This window comes from Sphaerodactylus townsendi, linkage group LG01 (genome assembly GCF_021028975.2).
Source record: "Sphaerodactylus townsendi isolate TG3544 linkage group LG01, MPM_Stown_v2.3, whole genome shotgun sequence".
Classification (NCBI taxonomy): Eukaryota; Metazoa; Chordata; class Lepidosauria; order Squamata; family Sphaerodactylidae; genus Sphaerodactylus; species Sphaerodactylus townsendi.
In genome coordinates, this window is record NC_059425.1 from 50567406 (window position 1) to 50589433 (window position 22028).

General features: G+C 44.2%; 1 protein-coding gene across 3 annotated transcripts in view; it reads right to left on the minus strand.

Annotated features, from left to right (window-relative positions):
• PPM1B (protein phosphatase, Mg2+/Mn2+ dependent 1B) overlaps positions 1–6327 on the minus strand; it is an 86504-nt gene extending 80177 nt beyond the window's left edge. The window contains exon 1 of one of the 3 annotated variants that reach the window (XM_048482985.1): positions 5643–5845. The gene's annotated coding sequence lies outside the window, so the exon portion shown is untranslated. Of the gene's footprint in view, positions 1–5642; positions 5848–6219 lie in introns of those variants that run through there. The other 2 variants (XM_048482980.1, XM_048482965.1) reach the window with 2 other exon arrangements.
• Between the last annotated feature and the right edge of the window lie 15701 nt (positions 6328–22028).

Genomic DNA, 22028 nt, shown 5'->3' on the forward strand with positions numbered 1-22028 from the left:
TAAAAACAGCTTTCCCTTAACCCTGGACACTAAATAATGAAAATGTGTTGTGAAGAATAGCGTTGACTAAAAATTTAGTGGGTGAGAAAGAACCAGGCTACTCCCCTTTAAAGTTTATGAAACTTTTCTTTGAATGTAGAAGGAAAATTAAACTATGTTACAGTTATCAGACAACAGTCAAAATGGGAAGAATGTCTGTTCGTAAAACAAGCTATCACCACTGCACTATTACTATGGTCAAGCCCATTGGATACTTCATTAGGCACTGCTTAGAATTCTTACTGAACTACTATTTATAAGGCTGTCCAAAAAGTGTAAGGATTAGAATTTCTGTTTTCCTACACTTAATTTAGACTTCCATTTGCCTGAAAGTCAGTTTCTATTCCCCTCTCCAAATGTTTCAGGTTATGGCAGGGAGGTGTTGGGGGATTACCTAGCCTGAAGAACATGTACCTAAGCCTACAAGTGAAATGTTTCTACTTTCTTGCATAACATGCAATTATCCTAGGGATAATGTTAGTACTTGCACTGTTCTTTCCTTCATCAAGAACTACTACCTATTCTTGTTCTTTCTCAGCTGAGAAATGAACCACAAGTAGTCTGAGAGCACTTTTCCACTCTAAAATTTATGAAGATAACCAAGACGATCTTACAAACTTTTCCTAACCTTAAAAAATACCGTAACTTTGACGGCATGCAGTGGCCCTCCTAACCCTTTAAGTCTACAAGCCCACAGTACTGCTGACAGAACACTGAATAAGGGAGAGAAGGCAACTGGCAGGAAGGGAAAGGATTAGGGAGCTTGGCAAATAATTCTGCCTAAGCCCATTATCCTTACCCAATTTCAATTGATGGAAGGTTAATAGTGGAAAAGCAGGAACAGTTTTATCCACCAATATACTATATGAACTACTTCTATCAGCCCTCACCACAGAAAGCAAAAAAGGCTGCTCTTGATGAAACTGAAGGTTTTAACTCATAGACACATTTTTAAAAATTCTATTGAGTACATAAGGCTGAAAAAATTCACACATCACAGGTGAAGCAGGATTTGAAGCTGTGTCTCAAAAGCCCAATATTCTACTACACTGGCTGTAGGAACTGCTTTAACAAGCATGTAAAATAGCATGAAGTCAGAAAAAAAACTCAAGTGCATCTGAAACCTTGCACTTTTATTTATTTATATTATTTATTTCTACTTTTTCATGACTGTTATATAATAAAATACTCAACCTTTCCGAAACATTTATTGTAACCAATAAACAGAACGGGGGTCTGTAATGTAGCACTCATGTGATCAATTACGTTCCCAGCATGGTGCCTATGGACACTATAGCACCTGCCAGCACCTTTCCTGGCGCCCAACTAGCATTTTTAGAAAGCAGACAGAGCTGCAGGTGAGCCTTTTGCCTAAAAAGCTGCTTGGCTGGGCACTGGATGTTTGATTGTCTATGCAGATTTTTAAAACTGATTTGGAAGCAGCTGCCACCGCAGCACAAGAGTCTTCACTGTGCGACTAAAGCCAAGCAATGGAAGCCATTTTGTGGATGTACCACAAATTCTGTACTATGTCAGAATATGGAAGGTGCCCACAGGCTCAAAAAAGTTGGGGATCACTGAACTATAATAGCAGTTGCTACACCAAAGCAGCCAGGCACTTTCCTGATCACATGCAACACTGAGCAAGTTCATATACTATGTTAAACCCAGACTGCACCCTCCACAATGCTGCCTTGCTATATACAGTATTATGTAGGCCATAAATAGAGTTCAACATGGCAATGTGGACCATGTCTTCTGGTCTGACAGCAAATACTGCTCACCATACTTTAAGTACTAAGCAACAAGACTGCTTTTCCATGTACTAGCAGCTGCAGACAAAATGTTCCAGCCTTAATTTTTAAAGAGCCAAAAGAACTGGGATCAGCAATTAGAGGCCCCAGGGCCAGATCTGTCCCTTCAAATGTTACCACATGGCAATCCAGGTGACAACTCAGACATCAGTAAATGTATACTTCATTGATGATACTCCGTCTTTTTCCCCTCATGGGCTTTGGATGCCTCGTTCAGTATTTGTTTAGTAGTCCACCTTGCAGGCAAGGCAGCCTGCTCGACTAAAGGGCAGAAAAGAGCCTGATTACAGGGCATGCAGGCTCAAGAGAAGACCTGGGTAGATAATAAGCTATATATAGAATGAGTCCCTTTAAACACAACTACTATTAACCAGGCCCATGAAGTGGGAAGATGGAAATCTGAAAAAAAGACTAATTGATTCAACCTACTACAGATTCAAACTGATTCTAATGTTAACTATTAGTTCCATGCCTGAAGTGCACATTCGTCTCCAAACACCACACTACAATTTGAGAAGTCTCTCAACTCCTTATATAAGCATTAACAGTGCAATCCTAAACAGCATTACAATGCCACCCTAAGTAGTGTTTCTACCAAATTGCTTTCTTCTCACAATACTATGGCTGTAAGAGTTTTCTGCTATACACATACCTATACAAGAATAATGAAAATTCTCTACCCCAAATATAATGGCCCAAAGGTTCAACTGATCAATTTTCAGTAACAATTTTAACAGCTAAAACAGCAGCTTGACAGGCAATACAACTCACAGTTCAGTAGGAATTTAAACTAACTTTTAAACCCAGTACACTAGCAATTCATCCCTGTCATAAATGTCAAGTTCAAAGATCCTGCCTTTCATTTGATCAAGGTTCAAGGCAGGCAGTAAAAAAGCAAAGTAGACCAACAAATCACCCTTCTCGAAATATACTTGTACATATAGCATGCTTTCACTTTTTGCACCTTAACATTTTGCATACTTTCACATCTAAATCATAACTGCTGGACAAGACACCAAACCCCAAAGCCAAGCCAAGATTTGTGTTCCAGTTGATCACTGTACCCTGCCCTCAACCAAAAATCTCCAATCCCTACGCAGGACATCATCGAAACCATACCCAATGAGAGATTGCATGGACATTAGTAACAACACATCTCCTCTAAAGAAAGGAGTTGGGGTCTCTTCTGCCTAGAGCACATGTGTCATGGGCCAATTCGTTCTGCCAGGGAACCGAATTTGCATGCAAACTTTGCAATCCTTTGTAAGTAATGCTCACCCCTCTCCAAAGTTGCAGACCCAAAAGGAGAAGGAAAATAATCTCCTCTCCTTGCAAAAGAGCTGACCCATTGCAAACACACACCCCCAGCCCTGTAATCCATGCAGAAAAGGGGGCCATGAGTTACAGAACTCCAAGCCAAAAGAAGGGCAAGCCCTCTTTCACTCCACCCACACTTGCAAACTCCCCGCCTCCAAGTCCCATGGCATCTCCTTGTGGGCAGAAGTTGGTGTGTGTGTTCTTTGCCTGGTGCTTTGCATGCGTTTTTTGCAAGAGCCGCCCCATCTCTGGGTCATGCTTGGTTGGGTAAGGAGGCCGAGTGGAAGGGGCGGATGGGAGGTCCAGTGAACAGAAGCTGCTGCTCTCCGTAGGGCAGAGGGGGTTTGCATGCCTAGTGCTGCTGGCAGCACCAGTCAGGCTGCTGCCGCCGTCCCCTCTCTGCCCAACGGAGCAGGCGGCTGCCTTTTCTGTGGGGCAGAGAGGGTTTGAATGCCCGGTGCAACCGGCTCACGCAGCACAAGAGCCGGCAGCACTGAAGGCTGCTGCCGCCGCTCCCTCTCTGCCCAATGAAGCAAGCAGCTGCCTTCTCCATGGGGAAGAGAGGGTTTGCAAGCTCGGTATTGCCGGCTCATGCGACGCAGCAGCAGCAGGCAGGCAGGCCACTGCTGCTGTCCCCTCTCTGCCCAATGGAGCAGGCGGCTCAGCTGCCTTCTTCATGGGGCAGAGAGGGTTTGCATGCCCGGTGTTCCCGGCTTGCGCGGCGCAACAGCAGCAGGCATGCAAGTCCCCTCTCTGCCCAATGGAGCAGGGAGCGGCCTTTTCCGTGGGGCAGAGAGGGTTTGCAAGCATGGTGTCGCCAGCTTGCACGGTGCGAGAGCAGCAGCACCAGGCAGGCCGCCGCCGCCCCCTCTGCTCAACAGAACAGGCGGCTGCCTTCCCCATGTGGCAGAGGGGGTTTGCATACCTGGTGCTGCCGTCTGTAATGGGCGCCCCCAGGCCCAACGGAGCAGGTGGAACAGACCCCTCTCTCTGGGGCAGAGGGTTTGCATGCCTGGCACCGCCGCCCCCTCTGCCCAATGGAGCAGGCAGCTGCCTTCTCCGTTAGGCAAAGGGGTTTTGCATGGTTGGTGTTCCCGGCTCGCACGGCGCAAGAGCAGCAGCAGGCAGGCAAGTCCCCTCTCTGCCCAATAGAGCAGGAAGCGGCCTTTTCCGTGGGGCAGAGAGGGTTTGCAAGCATGGTGTCGCCAGCTTGCGCGGCACGAGAGCAGCATCACCAGGCAGGCCGCCGCCCCCTCTATTCAACAGAATAGGCGGCTGCCTTCCCCATGTGGCAGAGGGGGTTTGCATACCTGGTGCTGCAGTCCCCTCTGCCCAACGGAGCAGGTGGAACAGCTGCCCTCTCTGTGGGGCAGAGGGTTTGCATGCCTGGCACCGCCGCCCCCTCTGCCCAATGGAGCAGGCAGCTGCCTTCTCCGTTAGGCAAAGGGGTTTTGCATGGTCAGTGTTCCCGGCTCGTGCGGCGCAAGAGCAGCAGCAGCAGGCAGGCAAGTCCCCTCTCTGCCCAATGGAGCAGGAAGCGGCCTTTTCCATGGGGCAGAGAGGGTTTGCAAGCATGGTGTCGCCAGCTTGTGCGACGCGAGAGCGGCAGCACCAGGCAGGCCGCCGCCGCCATCCCCTCTGCCCAACAGAGCAGGTGGCTGCCTTCTCCATGGGCAGAGGGGGTTTGCATGCCTGGCAATAAATGATTATCCTGTCGGCCCCCAACCTAAAGTGTGCTTTGAGTTTTGGCCCCCTGTGCAATTGAATTTGACACCCCTGGCGTAGAGCATCCATGCTATACTGTGCAGTCAGGACAGAGGACGAGAACCCGCCCATTCTAAGGCCTGGATAAAGTCCTCAGTTTCCAGGTGTGCGGAGATTAAAAAGGTATATTTTCTTTTTGTTACAGCAGGGGGAGGAACGCAGGGTAAACGAGCCAAAATAACAAGCCGCTATGAATCTTATCCGAGAACTATATAACGCGGCCCTGTTTGGGGAGGGGGGGGGAGCTTCGCCCCCCTCCTTCCTCCTGTATAACCGATTCTAGACAATGGCGAGATCTCCAACATCGATCACCCCTCCCGGCAGCCCACTTGGCGCCCACCGAGGCCCGGGGGAACCGCTCCCTCCATTCCCACGCAGTGCGACCGACTAGGCCTCTGCCGCCAGCCTGCCCCCTTTCCTCCCACATCCCTGACCCATAACCGGCGAATCGCACCCTTCCCCCCTTCCCACATATTACCCTGCAGCCGCCACCCCTCCTCCCCTTCCCGCTCCCGACTACGCACTACGCAGAAGCCCCCAACGCCCGCAATGCCAGTGCAGGCCCAGACCCGGGCCTAGGCCGTCACCTTCCCCTCGTATCTCCTCATGGCGCCCCCAGGCCCTAGCCTGACCGCCAAGGACTTCTCCACGGCCCGCTTTCTCTCCCCTACGCCAATTCACCCAAGGGGAACCGGCCCGGGCCTGTACCTGGCGCCGAAGTCTCCTCACTCCCCGAAGCGGCCCCGACTCTCTGGGGGCCCTCGAGCCACCTCCTTCCCCACCGCCTCACGGAGCGGCCTCTCTCTTGGCCGCCCACCGCTCTCGCTGTCCGAACGCAGTCAGCAGCACGGACATGTTGGGAGCCCCCGTCCCAGCGGCCGCGACTGGGCCCTCCCTCCCCGCTACGCAACGTCAGAATACTCCGGGCGGGGGAAGGAGGAGTAGAGAACGCCCTCGCCTCAGAAGAGTCAGCATCGCTGCCTCCATATCCTTCATACGATTGGCCACTACAGCTATCATTCAAATTCGGCTCAGGACTCATATTCCTAGTGGATATCACCTCTATCAAGGCCTCCTTTCTTCAGTGTCAATTGGATAGAAGGCTTGTCATTTATGTGCCAATTTAAGCTTGTTGGGTGCATGCCTCCTCCACAAGTGGATGTCTATTGGTCGATGCCGTCGTCAATCAAGACTACCCTATTATCTTCCCTATGCGCAATATTTTTTTAAAAAAAATTATGCAGTCTGAAATCTTATTGGTCAAAATCGGTGCCGATTAACTTACCTTCTATCCTCTCTCCTTTTTTTGCAGCAAACACAATCTAACATGCCTCCTACCCCTTCTGTCTTATCATTGGCTGCGGAGGTTGCCCGTCTTAGTTAGCTTCCGCGTCCTTCATAACAGCTTCTCAAATAGCCAAGGACGCTTTGATTGGGGGTGGGGAAACAGTGAAAAAGAGGGTGGTGTTTGAAAAAACAACAGAGATGGTTGCCCCGCCCTCCCTCTGTAAGGCCGCAAAAGATTCTGCTCCCCTTGATTGGCTAAGACCGTCTCTCAAGCGTTTAACAGGAACGGCAGGGGGAAAATGCCCGTATGTACTGACATATAACGTCATCGTTAACCAATGGGAGAGCTCAGAATGGCTGGTTTTTTCTTTAGGCAAGAGAATGTTCTTACTTTGTAGCAGAGGGAGTAGATGTTTTGTTAAGGGGAGGTGAGGCTATGTCTGGTTATTTTGAAGTAATCCTACAGAATTTATGAGTCTTTCTTCCAAAGTAAGAACGTATAGTGTTTCAGCTCTGGGTGTCAGGCAAATGGCATTTATATGGGAAAGAGTATGAAGAAAGGCCTCTGTCCCAACACATGAATGTAGCAGAGAGAGGCGAAGGAAATTAGAAGAATTTGATTCCATAGCCTCCGTGGTCAGCTTTAGCTAAATAAATAAAAGGGTCACATCTTAAAGGCCATTAGTACCCATTTCTTCAGATACAACATAGTGGTGCAGGTAGATCTTTTATGTAGAGGAGTGGAAAGTTAAGAACTTATGAAAATAACTATGTGAAATTCAAATTTAATCAAGTAAACAAAATGTAGTTCTGCTAAATTAGTGAACACCTGTAACAGGTAAGGAGTCCCAGGAAGAACAGGGGTTTACTTCATTGACAGACTTGTGATGCACTGCATAACTCTAGCATGTGTTTCTTTAACACAGTGATTTTCAACTGGGGTTCTGTGAGCATTCTCCAAGGGTAGCGCGGGAAACGCTACCGCCCCCCCACCCATGACGAACTACCAGTAATTTTGCTAATGAAATGAGAAAGCATCTCAACCCCACCCTTTACCCGAAACCAGCTTAAGGGAAGCCACTTCACCTCGCAGGAAACGACATGCTGTGGTGCCCAACGCGCATGGCTCCTGAGAAAACGCAGGCGCCAACTGAGAGGGAGGGAAATCCTATCAGCCACCATATTGCCAACCTCTCAGCGAAAACGACGCTGGTGTCCTGGTGTGTATGACATTAAAAAGGTAAAAAGACCCCCAGTGGTGGCTGTTGTTGCCACAATCGCTGCTCTCGAGCTTGCTCCAGCCAAGTGGAAGGGAGGCTCGCGCGCCCACTGCCCTCCACAGCCGGCCAGGAGGCGCTGAGGGCGGCCAGCGGGCAAGTCTCCCTTCCACTTGGCCGGAGCAAACTTGAGAGCAACAGCGGCAACAGCCAGGATCGCCGCTCTTGAGTTTGCTCCAGCTGAGAGAAAGGGAGGCGCTGAAGGCAGCCAGCGGGAAAGCCTCCCTTGCACTCAGCCAGAGCAAACTCGAGAGCAATGGCGGCAACAGCCAAGATCGCCGCTCTTGAGTTTGCTCCGGCCGAGTGGAAGGGAGGCGCTGAGGGTGGACAGCGGGCAAGCTTCCCTTCCACTCGGCCGGAGCAAACTCGAGAACAACGGCGGCAACAGCCAGGATCACCGTTCTTGAGTTTGCTCTGGCCAAGTGGAAGGGAGGCTTGCCCGCTGGCCGCCCTCAACCTGCAGAGCCTGCGGGGAAAGAAAAAGATGACTGAGTAAGTGAGGGGCGGTGGCGGAGGGGTAGTGGGGCTGTGGACAGCAGCCTGCTGAGCACCCCAAAGGCGTGCGCCTGGCATCATGTGCTCTGTCCTGCCCCCGCCTGCTCTGGTGTTTCCTTGCTTGCAAGCAAGGAAATGCCTGACAGAGCGATCATCTGCTTTTTGGGTTTCCTTGCTTGCAAGCAAGAAAACCCCAAAAGCACGTGAATGCTCTGTCTGGCGTTTCCTTGCTTGCAAGCAAGGGAACGTCAGAGCAGCCAAGGGCTGGGGCTGCTGTGGGGATCTAGGAGGTTGAGGGGAGTGATCCGGTAGGGAGAGGACGCCCTGGCTCTTCCCTGCCCCTGCCCCTGCCTGCTTTGGAGTTACCACCCTAGACTTATAAATGAGCCAATAAGTTTTCCCAGTTTTTGGTGGTAAAATTAGGTGCCTCAACTTATACATGGGTCAACTTATACACGAGTATATACGGTACTTCTTTACAGTCTGTTTGTGAACTTTGGGGTGACATGCAGCAGTCTTTTTATAATGCAGTATGTAAAGCGCTTTCTGTGTTTAATTCCTCCTCTCCCTGTAGTGGTTTCAGCAGAAGGGATAGGTTTGCATGCGTTGTGGAGGGCAGTGTTGGAGTGCATTTGGTAGTGCTTAAATGTCACCCTCAGAATGTTTGTGCAGCATGTCTGTGGACTGAGCAGTTGGTTTGCCCCTAGAATGTTCATGCAGATGGCCAGAGATGAGCAATGAAAACAGTAAATAGGTAATAAATCGAGTGGAAGTGAATATTTTGGGAAATCCTTTCTTAGTGAGCACCTGGAGTATGTAAGGAACAGGTGTGCCAAATTTCATGTGTGTGGCCTCGGTGGTTTTTGAGTTCTTTTGATGAGTCAGTCAGTGGTAGTTCACGTTTATAGATACAGATTTGTATTTGTGTTATGTAACTTTAGGCAGGTAAAGTTGCAGGCTTAAACATTCACAGGATTCCATTCTGGATACAAGTTCCATTGAATAAAATGGAGCCTAATAAAATGGAAGTGAAGATGTTCAAGGTAGGTTTGCATGAACATCACCTCTGGCATCACACTTTTGGCAGACATGGGATTATTCCAGCCAGAAAGGGGATTTATAATTGTATGATTGCTCCTGTTGTTCACCGCCCGGAGCCCTCCGGGGATCGGGCGGTATATAAATTGAAAAAATAAAAAATAAAAAATAAAAAAAAGGGAGGCTGGAGACACCAATCTCAAAACAGTGATAAATTATGGGTAAATTAGTTTTGTTCATTATGTTGATTCTGTGTGTTCAAATGGAACACACTAAATAAAATGTTTGTCAATTCCTTCCCCTGTCAAGTTCTTTCCCTTCTACATTCCTGGAGTGAATTGAGAGCACAAGAAAAAGCCACTTCCAAAGTGGCAAGGGGACCAACCTAAAGCAACAGTGGTGCAAGCATTTAGCACGCTTAGCAATATCGGCAGTGCTTGCAACATTGGTGTTGCAGCTCTGTACTTCTTCCTGCCTCTTCCCACTGTGCTGCTGCTAGTTTCTCAATCAGTAGGCTTAAGACGATGCAACCTAAGGCACAGGCAGCTAGGAGGAAAATGTCAGATCTACACAGATACAAAGGATTTTTGCAAACTGTATCATGCCAAGAATAAATACCTAGGAAGCACAGGGGACTCCCTATTATTATATTCTAGGCCAAGTTAACCTGGTTGTGTGGTGCATCCAACATAGTTCAAATGAAACTGGCTCCCAGAATCCTTAACAAAGAGGCTCCAGAACAGGTAGATTCAAATCCAGTAGCACTTTAAGAGGCCTACAGGATTTTCAGGGTATGAGCTTTCAAGAGCGCTTCCTTCATCCTTATTTGATGTGGTATCCAACAAAGGGAGCTTTGATTCTTAAAAGTTTATACCCCCCCCAAAAAAAATTTTGTTAGTCTTTAAGGTTTCTGCTGGATTGGAATCTGACTGTATTACTACAGACCAAGATGGCAGATCTTTGAATCTGTCTTCATAAAGTGGCTCTAGGATGAAGTATTTCACCCAACAACAAAGCTCACCTTGATCCAAGATTTTAGATTGATGTATTTACCACATATACTCGTGTATAAGTCGACTCGCATATAAATCGAGACACCTAATTTTATCAGTCTCTCTATGCAACGTTCAATTCAACTAGAAAATATAAATGCGTTGCATCAACGCTTTTTATATATTCGTATATAACAGACAACAATAAAGTGCATAAACAGTGAAAACCAGTGCAAACCTAATTGTGCCAAACACTTCTTAACATTTCTTAAAGATACAGCTCATACTAGTTACAGTTGCAGCATTCACTTTTGATACCTCCAATATATCTCAATAATGTCCTCTTATTTCTTCAATTGCGGCGATATTCCATATCCATAATATTTGGATGGGCAAAGTATTTTGTTCCTAAAACATGTACATCAGTGCGCTGCATTTCCAATATGACAAGCCCATGTTCTATTGTGCTGGTTTTCTTAACGTCTGAAAGATGAGCGGACCGGTCTGTGCCAAATCCGTCTGTATGGAATGAACGGATTGCGCTATCTTAGCCGTCTTCGAAAAGTCTTCTTCAGATCAAATTTTCATAACGTCAGCCATAATTGGGGTCTGTGCAATATCAACATTCACATTTAAATACAACTTCTGGATTTTAGCATAGACTTTTCGAAAACGGCTAAGATAGCGCAATCCGTTCCTTCCATACAGACGGATTTGTTCACTCACATATAAGTCAAGGTGGGATTTTTTCAGCACAAAAAATGTGCTGAAAAAGTAGACTTATACGCAAGTATATAAGGTATGTGTCCTGCATATAGCACCAAGTCTCTTAAGAAAAGTCATACAGGATCACATCAGTGGTCCATTTAGTCCAGCATTCTGTTTCACACAGTTGCCCCCCGCCCCCCCCCCGCCCCCCCACTTGCTCTGAACGACCAACAACAGGCCACGGAGGCTAAGGCATTCCTCTGATATTGCCTCCAAGCATATTCTGAGGTTTACTGCCTCTGAATGTAGAAGTCCCCTTTAGTCACAATAGCTAGCTGCCATTGATGGATCTACCCTCCATGAGTCTTTCTAATCTCCTTTAAATCCATCTACACTGGTAGCCATCACTACATCCTCCGTCAGTAAATTCCACATTTTAATCATTCGTTGTGTAAAGAAGTATTTTCTCTTGCCCATCCTGAAATTTATAGATTTCTCACAGATTGAATAATCCAGTGTTGTGAAAAATCTAGAGCCAATCTTGAATCACTTTTTAGTGCACAACTGTCATCCTATAGATTTACAGTGATTGATGACCCAAATATGTGAACTTATAGCAGAAACTGGGTATTTTTTCTGGAAGAAAAATGTTTTCTCTATAAAGGCTGTATTTCGGTGGGTAAAAAGCTCTGAACTGTAAAACTACAGTATCTACTGTTCCTTTTAGTGAAGCATCAGTGCTGCCCATCTGACCCATGCCATATAGACACATGCATCAGCTGAATATTTTCAGAGATCAAAAACCAAAGGTTAAAGTTGAGATAATGTGAAAGTGTTGTCAGCTCCAGTATCCTCCTGCAGTTACTGATGTTATTTTGTCAAGATGTGTTTTACAGATCATTGACTAGAGCATAATGCAGACATAAGCCATGAAGAGATCCATCAGCTGCTATCAAGCAAAGACAAATCTTTTCTCACAGTAACAAAAGAACAAAAAAGAGAACCCATAATAGGCTCATTAGAAAATATCAAATAAATATTTGCAAGTAAATTATTCGCAGCATTGTTAACTATTGTTAACCTTCAGGAGTTCAGTGCAAATGTTTAGTTCCGTAGAACAATACCTTCAAAAATGTGCTTTTCTTGTTAATTATTATGCTTGCTTTTCCTGGTAGAAATTTTGTGTTTGCAATGAATTTATGAATTTGTAAATGTTTATATTAATGTCTTTATTTTATTTAAAATATGTTTCCATTCCTAAGTGGATCTATCAGCAACACTGCAAATTTGCTCACATGCAAAGAAAAATCACAGTTTTACATATAACGGCTGTAATTCAACAGACAGACAAACAAAAGTTTATTTTTGTTAGCCCAAGCACACTTAATTCTGTGTTGGATTCTGAGTGTTGTAGATATAGAACTGTGGAAAAGATTATTGAGCTGATTATCTTGTTTAAAATCCATCTTTTAACCTTTGTCTGGGAACAGCCAAACTCAGTGAACAGTCACACCTTTCTCAATGCACAGATGGAGCTTTTCATGAACATGTTCGAAATAAGTGTGGTAAAAAGGCATTGGTGTGAAGCTCACAAAAAAGAAGGGAAATCAAAATCCAACCTATATAATAAGCTAGGAACCAAAAAAGGTTGAGAAACCCAGAAGGAATAATTAAAATTAATAATCTATACAATATGTCTTTATTGCACAGTGCTTAAAGATATAATGCTAAAAATGATGTCAATGCTTAAAATGGCAATAATTCAGTAGAAATTTGAACCCAAAAATTACATCTCCAGCAACACCAAGACATCAAATTGATTGTACATAAATTGTTAGATAGACTGACCTGATGCATTTTGACCTTTTAGGTCATATTATTTTATCATACAGTTCAAAACAATATGAAAGTCACAAAGAAACTGATAGAAAGGTTGATTATGAATCTCTGGTCAAATGTGGGTCATCTAATTACTGCCAGATAGCAGTGTCTAATCAGTTAGAAGCTCATATTATGGATGGTAATGAATGACACTATCTGTCCTTAACCAGATCCAGATTTACAGAATGTGTACCAGTACAAATCACTCTTCTGATTTGCAGAGTTGGGTGAGCAATAGTATATTTTCAACATAAAGTTAGTGTTACCATAGAGATTAGGAAAATTTCTAGTGCTTCATGGAGAATGTGATGTCACATCCCCTGAAACTTCCCTCTGTGCAAGCCAAAAATCTCCTAGCATTTGCCAGTGCAGGTCTTCCAACCCTATGTACACATCCGTTTTCAGGTGGAATATGCAACATAACACAACAGGATCTGTCTTGAAGATGGTCTGAAAGTTAGTCAGCATGTTTGAAATAGCCTTCTGTCCTTCAGGTACAAATCCCAGCTCAACTCCCACAGCCAGTGAAAAATATAATGTAAATGAAAATTGGTGGCTGCACTCAGAACTTGATCCTGGTCATTGTACCCGTTTTCAAAGCAGAGTGGCAGAATACAAAATGGATTGCAATGGGGCATCTAAACCAGTGGTGGGATTCAGCAGGTTTGCACCACTTTGGCAGAACCAGTTGTTAAAATGGTGCTTATAAACAACCAGTTGTTAAATTATTTGAATCCAACCACCGGAACCGGTTATTAAATTATTTGAATCCCACCACTGATCTAAACACAACCTATCAAACACTGCTTTCTTCTTGAGAAAGTCTTCAGAAAAATTGGTCTTCATCTCACTTCATGGCCTGAATTCGTTAGCGTAAAATAGCTGGATAATGCAAAGACGTTAACAAAGACACCTTTTGAATCATGTTCAAAGGCCTCCTCACATAGGCCCTGTTGGCCAAGTCCAATTTGGATGTGACCATAGCATAGATAGCCCCAGTTATAGCTGCCAAGCAACCTTGGCTTCTTTCACACAGGGGCAGGAAAAGCTACTCCCTCTGTTCAAGCATCAGTGAGCTGGATTGATGTGCAGTGTCCTTGTACTACTCTCTGATGGCACCAGCCTTCCCCTTCCTGGCAACAACATTTCCACTACTGTCACCCTGCAGCCCAGCAACTGCCCCTTCCACCAACAGCTGAGCCTTGGCTAAGTGTTTTTTTTTTAAATGTCCCTATAAGCAGCCCAGCATGGAAAATTCCTGAAGATTTGGGATGGAACCTGGGAAAGGCAGAGTTTGGGTAAGGAAGGAACCTCAGCAGGGTATAATACTACAGCCCACCCTTCAAAGCAGCTATTTTTTCAGAGGAACTGGTCTATGTAGTCTGGAGAATATCTGTAACTCTGAAGGATCTTCAGGCCACACCAGTTGTGAAGAGCACAGTACTCCAGAGCTCATAACAGGTGAGGAGCAAATATGTGAGTCTCAGTCCATGTAGAGCAGTGGTTGCGAACCTGTGGCATGGGTGCCAGAGGTGGCACTCAGAGCCCTCTCTGTGGGCACGTGCACACAGAGTTCGTCATTTTTTGGGGGAAATTGCCCCCCCCCCATCTAGGCAGGCCTGGGCCGCTGGACTTGATGTGCGTGCACCTCAGTGAGCAGGGAGGATTCGGCTGGCGGACCTGGTGCCTGTGCTCCAAGTGGCTGCTGCCCGGGGGGGGGAGGGCAGAGGCAGCAGAGATGCTAGAGAGGTGCAGAGCAGCGCAAGTGGGACTTGCTGGAGGCTACAGCAGGCTGGCCCCTGCTCAAGGGGTTTATTCAGGTTAAATTGCCGCGTTGGCACTTTGTGATAAATAAGTGGGTTTTGGATTGCAATTTGGGCTCTCGGTCTCAAAAAGGTTCACCATCACAGAGCTTTAAATATTAAAACCAGCATTTTAAATTGAGCTCAGTCACAAACTGGCAGCCATTGTGAGTGTTTCAAGTCTAGTATGGCAGAATTTACTAGCTAGGAACCAAAAAAAGCTGAGCTAGCATGAAAACAAAATAATGTTTTTTTTCACTGTGTGCACAAATGCATAAAAAGGTAAAAACCAAAGATTCATAGAGTTATTAAAACCATCATATATATATATATATATATATATATATATATATATATATATATATATATATATATATATATATATATATATATATATATATATATATATATACCTGGAACTACATGTGTTTTGAAACAGGGCTATATATATATATATATATATATATATATATATATATATATATATATATATATATATATATATATATATATATATATATATATATATATATATATATATATACTGGAACTACATGTGTTTTTGGCTCTGAGGCCTCCCTCATACATACAAGGACAAATTTACAGTTATTTTTCAAGTCAGAGCAGGTTGCACTTGAAACTATATATTATAATGATAAGGGCTTCAAAATAATTGTTTTATATCAGGCATGAACTCTTAAAAAGCCTCCATCCATCTGTTATATAAGTGCCACAATAATCATGGGGCCTTTCCCCACTTACCGTAAGCCCCGCGCTACTTGAGGAGAGTAGCGCGGGGTTCCTCCTCCCTCCCCACGGCAGGGGCGGCCACAGCGCAGCCGCCCCGACGCTGCCGCTGTCGTGCCCCCTTAGCGCGCGACATCCCAGGCGCTCTTCCGAACGGCGCCTTTTGACGACCCCGCATAGAGCGCGGGGTCATGGGGACGCCTGGGCACGCACCTGGGATTCTGCGCGCTGAGAGCAGCGCGCGGCATAGGGGGGATGGAAGGGAGTGGGGAAAGGCCCATGCTTGTTGGAAGTAAAGGACTCTCTTCACCTCAGACTTCAGAGGGACACTTGGCTACAGAATAAGACAGATAGAGAGGTCAAGACACTGGGCATTGTTCTTTGCTGGTTTGACACTATGCCTTTGAGGTATAGATTGCTACTCTGAGAGCATTTTTGCACATGCAGAGTAATGCACTTTCACAATTGGTTGCAAGTGGATTTTGCTATTTCACAAAGTGAAATCCAACTGCAAAGTGCATTGAAAGTGGATTGAAAGTGCATTATTCTGCATGTGTGAAAGAAACGTCTTTCCTTCTGCCTTTTTACAACCTTCTCTCCACACAACTTCTCCATCTTGCAGCCATTAGGACAAGATGCAGATCCAGCATTGTAGGGGTGAGCCCGCGAACCCAGCAGAACCGTAGAAGGAGCGCCAGGCATGCCGGTGCCGGGCTCACGTGGCCTTCCTCCGGCGCACATGCTTCCCCTTCAACCCCCGCCAGCCTCCCCCTTACATGAGTCCACGGGTCATGAACTGCTCTTGGACTTCAGCGTCGTCACTCAGAGTGGGTGCTCCATACAAAGGGACAAAGGGGCTCCTGCCCTCAGGTGAAGATTAGGCCCAGACACGGATGCTTCCTCCCGCACGTAGCAGCCCGATGAGATCATGCATCACATGATGATCTCCCGCTCTCCTGACCTCCCATTCTCCCGCCTGCCCGACCCCTTTACATGCCCCCGTTGAAACCCTAATAAAAGGTGTGAGGGGCGAGCGCACGGCAGAGTTGCCAGGATCACGGGATCCCGCGCTTCCTGCCTCTGGCTCTCTCCACCAGATGAAATCTCCGCGTCTCGTCTCTTCATTGGGGCCTCGTGGGTACGACTACACAGCATCTCCCTTCATTCTAGTTAGACTCGACTAGGAAACTATATTTATCATATCCAGAAACTGAGTTCCTATAATAAATAATATGAGTTTGAATAAACAAAAGGCTCAGAGTAGTTTTGTTCCTGGCACACACACACACAGATTTGATGGGCTTTGCAGAACACAGTGGTCTTTGTGCACTCTGCTAAATTCCCACATCCAGAATCTAACATGTTGAGGGGTCCAGATTGTAAATCTAACACTGTTCATGGCTGTAGTTCTATTAATAACGTGTGTCCAAGTGTACACCAACAGTAGAATGAAACTAAATTTATGTTCCTAACCTGTCTTTTCAGTTGGGTTTGGCTCCCTTCTTCCTTGTCAGAATTTATTAGCTTACATCAGCTGGGCAGCTGTATTCCCTATTAATTGAAGCCTCTCAGTTGTCATCAAAGACAGCCCCATGTAAAGTGCATTATAGCCATCTAACTTGGAGATTACAGTTTATGGGTCAGTCAGCCATACCCAAGATGGGATACCATTACTGAACTGGATTGAACCGGAGGAAAGCATCCCTAGCAACAACACTGACTTGCTTCTAAATCTTCAAGGCTGATTCCAGGTATAACCTCAGACCCTTAATTGAATGCACAAAAGCCATAGCTGCAACGCACCATCTAATGGTGGTAAATTTGCCACTTTGGAACATTGGCCTGTCCCCAGATAGTTACTAAATAGCTACTTTAGAGAGATACAAGCCTTTCTACAATTAGTCCAGGCATAAGCCTTGTGCTGACTCTCTTCTTAACTCCGTTTCACTCTTGGTCTTCCTTTTTGTCGGCATTTTTACTTCACAATGTTTTGAAAACAGCACAATGCTTATGTCTATATTTAAATACAAAATATTTATTACCCAAATAAAGTATCCACAAGACCTAGGAATAATTTAGAATGTGTATATAAAAACAAACACTTCTTTGATGAGCAGCTTGATTTGCAACCCAGTGCACTGTTGAGTAACTGCAGAGAGTCATAGCAAACTAGCAGAAACTGAAAGCAGTCTGATTCTGCTGACTTATGTTGCAACCTTCTGCATGGTCGCTAGAAAGCATCTTTTTTAAATGCAGTGAGACGCCACACTATTCCCCATTATCTCTGAAAGCCTTATTCAGAGTCCTTAGCACAAATATGTTTTTAACAGAAACTACAAGTATTTCTCATGTTTTTATTTTATTTTCAGTCATAAGGACTATAAACAAAAACAGTGCTCTGAGACACAATCACAGTGGTATCCTGATGTACGTTTGAAACCTGTATGGTAGACAAGCACATGGAAGCTGTAATTCTCCGCAGCTCTCAAACATACATTATAGTGTTGTGCCAAGTGTCAAAACTGAAATATTTGGTATTTTATTTATTTAATATTATGTGTGTTAAATGCTTATGACATCCTATGAATTAATGAGCTCCAAAACATCCTATTATTAACAGCCTTGCTTGTGTAGAAATAGATATACCCCACCTTATCTTCTCAAAGTCAAGGAGGAAATGTGGTAAAACTCAAGAAAATATGTGATAAATTCATAATTGACCTTGCATCTTTATCTTTTAATGGTTAAAAAAACTGCATAGAGGTGAGGGAATTTGGTCAAAACCATGGCACATAAGGAAAAGGGGGAGCCCTTTCAACTTGTGATTCATCTTCTTCCTGTCACATGACTGCAATGTGCTTGCAGCTCAGCTAATCCAATGCTGCCTCCTGGGTCCTGAACCTGGAAGATTGACACAGAATGTTCTTATTTTTAGGTATATTGCTTAATATAGCAGTTTTGCCTAATCCAGGTGGTAGCTAAAGATTTCCTAGAATTACAACTGACCTCCAGGCAACAAAGATCAGTTTCCCTAGAGATAATGGCTGCTTGGGAAAGTGGACTGTATGGCACGATAGCCCCATTAATGTCCCTCACCTCTCCAAACCAACCTACCATCAGGCTCCATCCCACCCCACCTTCCCAAGCAGCCATTGTCTCTTGGGAAATTGATCTCTGTTGCCTGGAGGTCAGCTGTAATCCTAGGAAATCTCCAGCTGGCAATTCTAGTTAGCACCCCCTCACAGTCTGGCTTTGAGTATTATATTTGTCTATCTTACCAAGTTGTAAGGATTACTATGGTAGCCCATGTGAGGTACTTTGAGCTCCTAACAATACCATACAACTGTTAAGTATGATCAGCATTTCTTGTTCTCTCATGTTTAGTATTTTGCTATTCAGTTCTTTGTACTGATCTACAAGCTTCTTTAGCTTTCCATAGTCCTTCTCTGTAAAAACTTCCAATCATAGTCAATCATACAGCAGCATCCTGCTATCTAGTTATTTTGATAAGATTAAATTAAAATGAGTTGAGTTACGGGGGAGGGAGTTCTTTTCAATCACAAATTGTCTGTCCCTCATCCCCATCACCACCCCAAGTTATGCAGTACATCAGGTTCTGATTGAAGGAGATCTCTGTAAAACTTCCATGAATCAATGCCCTACTTTATTATTACAACCCAAGCCCCAGCCCAAACAGAAGCCTTTTTGCATTGAACGAATCTCTGATCAATAACTGGCATGAAGGACATGGCAGGGTACAGTGCAACACAACAGAGAATAGCTTTTATGAAATGTTGTTTCATAACACCTCCCATCAGTGGTCCAGTCTAGTTTGGGTCCAACAGGAAGTTATAATTCAAATTACTTTCTGAAATACAAGGTGCAGATAGTGGAAATACACTGAGCAGTGAACCAAAAAAGCCCTCTTTTCAGATAAATATTAACATGTACGAAAAGTAAAACTTGCTATACAGTACATATAAGTATCCTGATTTCCCAGTATAAAAGACATAGCTATAAACTGGGAAAAGTCAGGGGCGTTGACTTTGCAATTTCCTGGGGCAGGGGGAGGGGAGCTAGGACTGGGTCCAAGGACCAGTGACATCCACTGCCACTATCTATGGAGGTGGGGCCATGGGGGACTTAGGGAGGGGCAATGTACAGAATTCAGAATAGTAACTACCTTCTTCCTTGAAAGTCATATCCTGCAAGTGGGAACAAGCACATTTTGAGGCAATTCTGAACAGTGTCCAAAGTCATGACCCCTCAGAAAATCCACAGATATAGGATTTTATATACCTTGCCTTCTTAAAACACAGCTTGAAAAACTCCACCTTAAAACACAGACATTCAGAACAAATTATTATTGAAAGAATATAAATAAGTTGAAGGGAAATGACTGCATTTCTGTGCATTGTTAATTTATGCTCTTCATTTGGCTTCAAGAAATGATCTTCAGATAGCTGAAATACAACTTTAACTTTTAATTAACAACACACACTGTTTCTTTACTTATATTTTTTACAATTATAATTAATCAAATATTCTCCTAATTCCCCATTACACTTTCTTGTACTGCCATCCTTTCCTGCTGTATCCACCTGTCCTTCCCAGTTTCCCTATACAGATTGCACTATGTACAATCCACTTAAGACGTTACAATTCCCACACAAGGATTTTTAAAAGCAACCTCCAAACTGGTGATTTTTGAAAATCCTAGGCTAAGGTAAATATCATGGGGGGACACCGGGGCAGACCCTGTGCAGCTTCAAGAGTCATGTGGAATTCCTGGCTGCACAGGGGTTTTTTCTGTGCTCACCCTGAGATATTTTGACCATGTAAAAACGGCCTTAATGAGCTGGATTAGGGCATACATGGGAGTTGAATGTACTTGTCAGAGTTACAAGTAGGCTGTGACATGGCTTTGGGCAAACCTTGATAACATTATTCAGGGTGGTGCGGCCTTTTAAGACATTCGAAGCCTGGGGCAAAAATAAAGTGTGCCAGTGGGGTGAGGGATAGCTTTTTTAATCCCGCATCCTGAATCAAAGTCAAGGACAGAGCTCACCTCTACAAGTAGCGCCTTGCACTCAGCCACTTCAGCTTTTTAATACTTCATTCTACAGTAGATGTTGACTTGGCCTTAATATTTGATTGCTTCTGATCAAGAATAGCATCCTTCACATATAATAAGAGCATGCCAGGCAGAAGAGTCTAGCTTAGCCTTCTCACTGCCAGCGAAATGTGCATGAGAGGGCATAATGTAAGTGAACATTCAACCACCAAAGCAATCTTAATGCTTATGCTAGCATTCTTAGAACAGAAAAAAAATACCATGTAGGTATTTCTAGACAAAACTTTTTCCACCCTCAAAACTTTTGACATCCACCAGAGTGCATTGCTTGTTTAATCAGCTTTTGTTTACATCTTCAGATCTAGCCATCTGCTGCATTTCAGCTGTTGTGATTTGGTGCCAAGCCTTCTTCTGAGCAGAGCTACATCAATCAGATTCCATCTAACACTGTTACTTTGTACTTTCTGCAAAAAGTTACTCTAGGCCTTCGTTCTCTTTCAAAGCCTCAGACACAAGAATATCGTCATTGCAGTACTGCAATGCACTTGCACACATTGTCATATGCAATTAATAATAAAAACAACACTCTAGGATAAAGCTACATATATAAATTCCCAGTCCTCACATCTTGATGCCACTAGGACTTCATGGTTTTTTTGTTAATCTGAATTCTTTACAGTCACATACTTCATGCAGTTCCATATGTCCATGAAACAGAAAACTACTGGGAATGCATATCGGCTGTTGGGTATCTTCTGGCACCCAACCATCAGGAAGAAATGCTACCCTGTTTAGGTCTCTGACATTATTAGCCTGGCTGTTTGCTTAATTTGATGTCTTTTCAGTATTAAAGGAACATGACAATGATGTGAAAAAATTGCACGACTTGTATTTTGGGTGCATTTTCTACCCTACAGCAAATCCAGTGCATCATTGGGTAGAAAAATCTCTCACAAACAAAGCCTAATTTTGGTAACCAAGGTTAATCTGTTTCTAAACCTGTTTCAAGTGCTTGAAGCCTTGATTCATACTTTCACATGAGAAGGATTTTTTTAATTTTTTGCTGCTTCCCCCTCCTCTTGAATATTTAATAACTCACAGCAATTCTTGAGAATGTTATCAGGTCATCTTTCAGTAAAATGACAGAAGTGCTGTATTATTAAACTCGTAATAATGCTTTTATGGACCAGTGCTTTCTGGAAAAATCCCATAGTGTATTTCTTTACTCCAACATCCCCAAAATATTTACAGGGTCTGTTTTTTTTAAATAAAAGAACACCTATAAAAGGTAAGTGGTTGTACTTAGGAGTCCTGTTTACTAATGTGCAGGTGAGAGTATTAGAAATGAACCACTTTTTTGTGTATTCTGCCAAAAAAAAGTATAGCCAGGGGAAAAAATTAACCCCAAGTGGTTGGTTAAACAAAAGAAAGTGTTTTAACAGGGCAGGAGGGGAAAACACATGTGCAATAATGGTTGTTGTCATCAGACATCAAAATGGAATATGAAAAATAGCTTATTCAGCAAAAAAAAGCCCACCTGACTCTTCTGGTTGGATGAAGAGCCTGCCATTTAATTATCAGGTCACTCTCCTGCTTTCTTCCCATTGATATTGATCCCCCTCCTCCTCCCACAGCAACTTTGTATAACAGTAAAAATCAGGCACGGCAGGTGACGGAAGTTTCTTGTTGTGCATTGCTATTTTTCAGCAATCAGATGTGTACTAAACCTAACTTTATTTGAAAATGGCTTTTCATCTAATTATTTCTTGAGTTAATGTCCTTAATCCTGTTGT